This window comes from Molossus molossus, unplaced genomic scaffold (assembly GCF_014108415.1).
Source record: "Molossus molossus isolate mMolMol1 unplaced genomic scaffold, mMolMol1.p scaffold_m16_p_16, whole genome shotgun sequence".
NCBI classification, from domain to species: domain Eukaryota; kingdom Metazoa; phylum Chordata; class Mammalia; order Chiroptera; family Molossidae; genus Molossus; species Molossus molossus.
In genome coordinates, this window is record NW_023425351.1 from 36,661,672 (window position 1) to 36,670,733 (window position 9,062).

Genomic DNA, 9,062 nt, shown 5'->3' on the forward strand with positions numbered 1-9,062 from the left:
TGAACAAAATAAGCTGATGGTCCAAATAGATCCAGAGACAGGAAAGTAGGGAACAGACTGACAAACCTAAGAGGGAAGGGAGATAGGGAGTGGGAAAAGATAAATCAACTTCCATGCATACAGGCATAACCAATGAACACTGACAATGGTGTGGGGAAGGCAGGAGGGGGGAGGGAGCAGGGAGGGGGAAATCAAGGTGGGAAAAGGGGAAACATCTGTAATACAATCAAAGTGGGAAAGGGGGAAACATCTGTAATACTTACAACAATAATGATAAAAAATGAACCTAAAGATAAGTAAAAAAGAACTAAATAGGTCTATATATAAGAAGAATTAAGATATTTGTATAATTCTTATATCTGTATAAGATATTCTATAACTCTATAGTTGTATAATTTCTGTTATCTCCTAAAAAAAAGGGGGGGGGCATGGTTTTCAAAGCAATAAAAACTTTTCCCCATATTTTCACATTCAAACTTTTTTGTCTTTTGATCTCAAGTGAGTCTCTTGTGGACATGATGGCTCTTGTTTTGTTTGTATATCCATGGTATCTACTTGCTCCTTTCTTTTCACCTTTTTTTTTTTTCAATTGCTGCATAAAAATAATTACAAAACATATTTTTTCTTCCAGGCTGATATTTAGAGGGGCCAAATTTTTTTTGCTTCTTCTCTTTTCTTTTCCTAGATCATTTATTCCTGTTTTTACCTTTGTTCATTTAGAAGTTCTAATATTTACATGTTGCCATTTTAGTTCTTAGGGGCCATCTCTTTTAAAGGTTCTGTTTGGTTTCTTTGAGAGTACAAATATTTTCCCTCACCTATTCATGTCTTTATTCAACTCTACTGGCTAGGTCAGGTTTCGTAAATTATTAATGTGATGGAAAATATAAATAGTGAGAACACAGATTGGCTTCCTGTGAGCAGGTGATGTGTAACTATCAACTGTCAGGTCTGTGTTGAGGCACCAGAAGGAGGCTTCTCTAATCTATGTTCAGTTAAAAGTCTTAATGCAATTCCAGTGTTGAGCGTAAGAATGAGCTTAATTCATGTTTCTTTCTTTGCAGTAATGCTTGGTGCTGGAAGGTCCTGAATTTGAACACCCCTTACTCCCACCACCAGGATTTCACTTGTTTCCTCCTCCATATGTTTTGACAGAGCTCTTGAACAGATACTGCATTTCAGAAAACATTTTGCTGATAGGATATTGCGAATGTGGGTGTCTTGAATTTGAGTTCAGAATGTCATTTCCCAGAATCTCTCTGAATGAGCTTATAACAATGCAAGTCAAATTATGTCACTTTCCTGATTAAAAATTCTTCAGTGACTTTCTATTGCACTTGAAATTAAATATGAAGTCCTTTCCGTAGCTTGCGGAGTTTGCCTGAACTAGGTGCTGTCTACTTCTCCGGCCTTAGTGTGTACCATGCTGTACTGTGTTTTTTCTATTCTTCCAAAATTCTTTAAAATTCCTGGTCCATTAATTACACCGTTTATTATTTTCTAATGTTCTATGGCATTTTCATTTTATATTTTTTGTTATTTCAATAAATTTAGGAGGTAAATTTATGGTTTAGCCTACTGCCTTGAACCAGAAATCAAGACGTGGTAAAATTGTGTGTTGTGTCCTATAGATGCTATAATAGTAATATATGAGGAATAGTGTTGGGCATTAAGGAGCAAGAAGCTACTTGTATATGGAGTAAATGGTTGATAAGAAAAGTGGTTCGTAAAGGAAATGACATAACTCACAGACTGTTATCACCTTGACATCACAAACTGTGATTAATTCTTTTCTGAATCATTTCAATACTGGTTATTTATTAATATAAGATGGTAGCTATGTATTAAAAAGTGAATTAAGTGAGATTCTGATACCTCTTAAATTCTTGGAAGTCTCTACTTTTTTAAAAAAAATTAATCAACTTATAAGAGCTTCAATCACAGACAGCTTTATTTAGGTTCTTTTTGAAGCTTTGTAAGAAGCCTTTGTAAATTTGCACAGATAGACCTACAGTTAAGACAGGAGTGGATATCAAGAACTAAATTAATCTTCAGAACAGAGTAACTGGAATTTTTAACTATTGAGAGAGTGTTTATGGAATAAATGGAGAAATGGGAGGATCACCTCAGCAGAGGTGAGGAACAGGTAATAAGTATGGAAACAGAATGGGGCCTATAAACACTGATGTCCACTAGAAAATTTCTTGAGGTGAGGAATATTAGATAATTTTAAGATGACCAATACTCAATTATATTGTTTCTCCTTTAGTGCTATGGTGTAATCCCCTTTATATTCTACAAACCTTCAGTGAAAGATATTATAAACATCACATTTTGTTAGTAATGCATTAAATAATAATTGAGCACAGAGGAGCTAAGAAAGGGGGTTCACAGGAAGAGAGACAGTGGAAGTAGAAACTATAGACAGACTGGCACTAGACATTCAGATTGTGCAAAGGAGCAAAGAAATAAGTCCGCTGGGAAATTCTCAAAAATATAATGGAACTTGCAAGAATTTACAGTGTATGTGGTAGACCTTTGAGACATATTAATTGCATATAAAAAGAAAGGATAGCCCTGGCCAGTTTGGTTCTGGTTAGAGCGTCGCTCCATGGGCTAAAGAGTAACTGGTTCGATTTTGGTCAAGGGCATGTACCTCGGTTGCAGTTTGGTCCCCAGCCCTGATCAGGGTCATGAAGGAGGCAACTAATCGATGTGTCTCTCTCATGTTGAGGTTTCTCTCTCTCTGTCTCACCCTCCCACTCTGTCTGAAGATGAATGGAAAAATATCCTCGGGGAGGATTTAAAAAAGAAAAGAAAAGAAAGGATAACTCCAACCCTATAAACCTTAGAAGATTTAAGGACTGGATATCAAGGCTAAAAATTTTTATAATTATTTTAAGTGAACAGTATTATGTCATCTGAAATGCAGCTCAATTCATGTACTTACGTCTTATAATCATCAGTAGTGAGACTTGATGTTTGTGATTTACTCTTAGATTTTGAGATATTGGATAATATTTCTTTGATGTTGAAAGTGCTTGTGAGCAGACATGAAAGCACTGTGCAAAGTCACTGGTATCTTAGAATCTACACACAGCAGATTTTGTTATATTTGTTTAATGAATGAATGATAAATCAATCAATGCATTAATGAGTAAGAGAATAAATATATAAAGAAAGAATGAATAAGAAGTCAAAGACTAGGTTTAATTCTGACTAACACCTTCAGGCTTCAGCTTATTTAGAAACGTAGAGAAATTCAATTTGATCACTGAACATCTTTCTAGCTATAATAAACCAAGTAAAAATATTAAAAGATTTTCAATAATGTAACACTTACAAAAATGAAGTAAATTGGAGTCTATAAATGTTATAATACTAATCAATCCAGACAAATTAATTATTTACAGTATTAATTTTTTAAACATTTACACAAATCAGGTATATACATATATACCTATACACACATACATACATATACACACACACATAAATGTGATTAGTATAAGAAAAGAGCAATTTTGAATATAAATTTAAAAATATAAATGCTGCCCTGGCCAGTTTGGCTCAGTGGTTGGTGTGTCGGCCTGCGGACCAGAGAGTCCCAGGTTCAGTTCCCCCTAAGGGGCACATACCTCAGTTGCAGTTTGTCCCCGGCACCGGTTGGGATTGTGTGGGTGGCAACCACTCGATGTGTCTCTCTTATATCGATGTTTCTCTCTCTCTCTTCCCTCCTCCCCACTCTATTTAAAAATAAATGCAAAATAATAATAATAATAATAAGTCCTTGGGTGAGGATTTTTAAAAAAGTATATATATATATATATATATATATATATATATATATATATATATATATACTTAGTTAGTCCCAAGGCTAGAATTTTTTCTGCCAAAACATCAATAAAGAGTAACTTTTATTTTCTCATATTTTAATCCTATATAGAGACCCCAACACAGCACTTGGCCCTTAATGTTTCCTTAGTGTTTTAGGATAAATGCTTTTGATCAAAATGGCAAAGTAGATAGAAGCTGTACACATCTTGTACCCTTTAAGGAGTCCCATGACCACATAAAAATTACACCTAAAGTACAGAACAACCATCATTGAGAACCACCTGAAATCTATATGAACAGAAATGTAACCAAGAATATACAGAAGAAGCCATATTGAGACTGGTAGGGGTGAGGGGGAGATGCAGACTGGACTAGTCCCACACCCTTGTGTGGTGGTTAAAAATAGGGGAGAAATATCTCAGCTGCAAAGACACCACCTGAGGAGCTAGGGGTCCCAGCCCAATACCAAGCTACCCAGCCTGGGGATGCAGGGCCAGGAAGAGGAGTCCCCATGACTTCTGGCTGTGAAAACCACCAGAGACTGTGGCTGAGTGAGACAAGAGAGGGTTGCTGGAGTACCAAGCATTCTTCCTAAATGGTACGTGCATGGTCTTATTCACTGACAGACTGACTCGCTCTGAGCTCCAATGCTGGGGCAGCAGCTCAAAAGGCACCAGGGACATACCAAGAAAGGAACTTAATTGTCTGCCTTCAGAGAAAGGATTGGAGGGACAGCCTTCCCAGACAGAAGTGCTGGCAGATGCCATTGTTCCTTTGTTGAGCCCTTCCCCTGCAGGCAGAGGCAGGTGCCATACCTGAGTCACCATCATCCTGACTAACACTGTTAGCCCCACTCTGGTCATCCCCTGAGATCCCACCGCCTCAAACTTGCAAGCCCATCCACACAAGCCTATTCCAGTGGCTTTTCCATACAGATTGCCTATCTTAGCTTATGCTGTAGACTTTCTAAAATCTCTCTAATGTTCACAAACCCCAACAAACAGCATCTGGCCTCTGTGTGCCAACTTTTGCTATGTGGCGCAAGCCCAGCACAAGTGACAACCAACTACAGATTATTTTGTAGCCCCTATATGATGTCCCCAAGTAGAGCAGCAGCAGTGGCTGAACTTGGTTGCACATTTCAAAGGCCCCAGAACCAACACACACAGTGGCAAGCTTCAGACAAATAACATGGTCAAAGGGCAGCCTTGGCAGATACCAGAACCCCACTAAAGCAAACCCAGCTCCATAGGGTCATTCCTTGCAAAACAGCTCCTCCACTATAGTCATGACCAGTCCTCATAACCAGCGAGCCTGAGGGTCAGTCCCTCCCATTGATGTGCCAACTATAATCAAGGATCAACTACAACAAAAGAGCACACACTGCCCATGGAAACAACACACCTAAAGCATCCAGCTCAGGTAAGCAGGAAAATTGAGCCACTATGCACAGGAAACCTACTACATAAGGGCCAATTTACCGAGACTGGGAAACATAGTAGCTCTACCAAATACATAGAAATAAACACATGGAGCAGCCAAAATGAAGAGACAAGGAAACATGTCTCAAATGAAAGAACAGAACAAAATGCTAGAAAACTAAAAAAAAAAGTAAAAAGAAAAAGAAACAAGCATTCTACCTGATACAGAATTCAAAATACTGGTTATAAGGATGCTCAATGCTCTCAGACAGAACTTCAACAAAGACATAGGAAATATAAAACATAAAAAAGAATGGTCAGAAATTAAAACACAATAACTGAAATGAAGAATACATTTGAGGGAAATGATACTAAATTAGCCAAAACAGAGAATCAAATCAGTAATTTGGAAGATAAGGTAACAGAAAACACCCAATCAGAACAGAAAAGAAGAAAAAATAACTCAAAAAATTGAGGGTGTTTAAGGGGCCTCTGGGACAACATCAAGCATATCAACATTTGCATCATAAGGGTACCACAAGAGAAGAGAGCAAAAAATTGAAAATCTATTTGAAGAAATAATGATGGAAAACTTCCCTAATCTGGTGAAGGAAATGGACATAAAAGATAAGGAAGTGCAGAGAGTCCCAAACAAGATGAACCCAAAGAGGCTCATAGCAGGACACATCATAATTAAAATGTCAAAGGTTAGAGACAGAAAGAATCTTAAAAGCAATAAGAGAAAAGCAGTTAGTTACCTACCAGGGAGCTCCCATAAGATGGTTAGCTGATTTCTCAACAGAAACTTTGCAGGCCAGAAGGAATTGCCATGAAATATTCACAAAGTGATGGGAAGCAAGAACCTACAACCAAGATTACTCTACCCAGCAAAGCTATCATTCAGCATTGAAGGACAGATTAAGTGCTTCCGAGACAAATAAAAAGCTAAAGGAGTTAGTCACCACCAAATCAGCTTTATGAGAAATGTTAAAGGGACTTCTAGAAGGAGGAGGAGGAGGAGGAGGAGGAGGAGGAGGAGGAGGAGGAAGAGGAAGAAGAAATATGAAAAATAAAATGGTGATGAATACATATCTATCAACAATTCCTTTAAATGGATTAATTATGCAATCAAAACACATAGAGTGGCCCTGGCTGGTTTGGCTCAGCAGTTAGAATGTCCGCCTATGGCCCGAAGGGTCTCAGGTTTGATTCTGGTCAGGAGAGTGTACCTGGGTTGTGGGTTCGATCCCTGGCTCTGGTTGGGATCATGCAGAAGGCAGTCAGTCAATGTGTCTCTCTCACATCAATGTTTCTCTCCCTCCCGTCTCTCACTCCTTTCCACTCTATCTAAAAAAAACTCAATGGAAGGATATCCTCAAGGGAGGATTAATAACAACAACAACAAAACAACATAGGATGGATGAATGGATAAATAAACAAGACTCTACATATGCTATTTATTAAAGACTCACTTCAGATGGAAGGACAAACACAGACCAAAAGTAAAGGGATGGAAAGATATTTCATGAAAATGGAAATGAAAAAGAATATCTGGGATAGCAGTACTTATACCAGACAGAATAGACTTTTAAACAAAGTCTATAAGAGACAAAGAAAGACCCAGCAATTATACTTCTGAGTATTTATTTGAAGAAACCCAAAACACTAATTCCAAAATATATATGCATCCACATGTTCATTGCAGCATTATTTACAATAGCCAAGATATGGAAGCAACCTGTGTGTCCACAACAGGTAAATCGTTAAAGAAAAAGTGGTGCGTCTATACAATGAAATGTGAGTCAGCCATAAAAAGAATGAAGTCTTGTCATCTGCAACAACATAGATGGACCTAGAGAGTATTGTACTGAGTGAAATAAATCAGAGATACAAATACCGTACAATTTCACTTATATGTGGAATCTTTAAACCAAAATAAATGAATAAACAAAACAGAAAAATCATAGATACAGAGAATATTTGATGTTTGCCAGATGGAAGATGGATTGAGGAAGTGGGTGAGAAAGCGGACAGGATTAAGAAATACAAATTAACCCTGGCCGGTTTGACTTAGCGGTTAGAGCGTCAGCCTGCGGTCCAGAGAGACAGGGGTTCGGTTCCCACTAAGGGCGCGTACCTTGGTTGCAGTTTGTCCCCGGCCCTGGTTGGTCGTGCGGTTGGCAGCCACTCGATGTGTCCCTTTCACGTCAATGTTTCTCTCTCTCTCTCTCTCTCTCTCTCTCTCTCTCTCTCTCTCTCTCTCTTCCTCTCCCTCCCTCCCACTCTATCTGAACAAAAAAATGGAAAAATGTCCTCGGGTGAGGATAAAAAAAAAAAAAGAAATACAAATTGGCAGTTACAAAGGAGTCATGGGGATACAAAGTATAGCATATAAAATACAGTCAATAATATTGTCAAAACTATGTATGATATCAGATGGGTACTAGATTTATTGGGATAATCACTTTGTAAGTTATATAAATGTTTAATCACAATGGTGTACATCTAAAAGTAATATAATATTGCATGTTAACTTTAAAAATAAAAAATTATTTTAATAAGAATATTATTCATAATGTTAGTCTCTTTATTTTGATTTTTGAACATTGTGTTCTCATCCCTACCCTCTCTCCAGGCCAGCTAGCTTGTATGTGTCACCCACCACAAGGGAGATATGATGGGAAATAATTGTAAACAAGAATAATTGTAAAGAAATCCTTTGTTGGTCCATACATATTTTGTCATATTTAAAGAACATATTACAGCAATATATTTTAATCTAGGAATCAGAAGACTAGTTTGCTGAAGAAAACTCTTCAGCACAGTTAAAAATAAGTGTTTGTAAGATAAAGAATGAGTGATTAATAATTACATTATATAATCAAATATTAAATATGTACCTTACTTAATATTGATACATTTTAATTCCCTTTCCATATTAATTTTAATCTCTGTTAATTTCCAGTGTTGTAATAAAAAATGTAGTGAGAAGGGGAAATGGGTTTAAGCTTCAGTGTGAGGATTTACATGCAGTTTAAGAAAGACAATTGATGGATAAGGTTGTTGGACAAGAGTGCACTTTATTGATAGAAATTGGGAAATTTCTAAGGAGTTAATGTTAGCACAGCAAAAAGGCAGAAAATTAAACTAAATCAATACTTTTTAAGCTTCTGTACTTTATAATTCATCAAAGACTGTCAAGAAACTTAAGAACTACCATGATAAAATTAAAACTTCTTTATTTTGTGTAAAGGACAAGTATTTTATATGTAACATAAGGCGAGTTGTAGGTAAGTATATATTACAATACCATTTGGGAAAACTTTATTATTGATATAGGTCAAATGCAATGAAAGTAGTAATTTCATTAGTTCTTACTCATTTCAAATATAGTTATAGAGGCCCTACTCTTGTTACTATTTTAAGCATGAAGTTATAGAACTGCAATGACACCTCTAAGATACTCACCTTCAGAGGTAAAATCAGACAAGTAAATCAACATTTCAAAAAGAGCCTAAAATGGTTAAATTGGTAAAGACCAAGGGCCACTGCACTGGGATCATTGAAGAAAGAACATCTCAGAATTCAAGGAAAAATTTACAAAAATGTCTCAGAGACCAAGAGAAAATCTCTTGTATGAAAGGGAATGTATCTTTGGCAGAGGGATGTGGACATGTAGGACTACCAGGTTCAAAGTCATAAAGGCATGAGAGAGCATGGTTTGTCGAAGCACAAAAGATTTTTTTAGTGCCTATTATGTCCTGGGCACCTGAGGTGCCGGATAGACAGCGAACAAGTCTC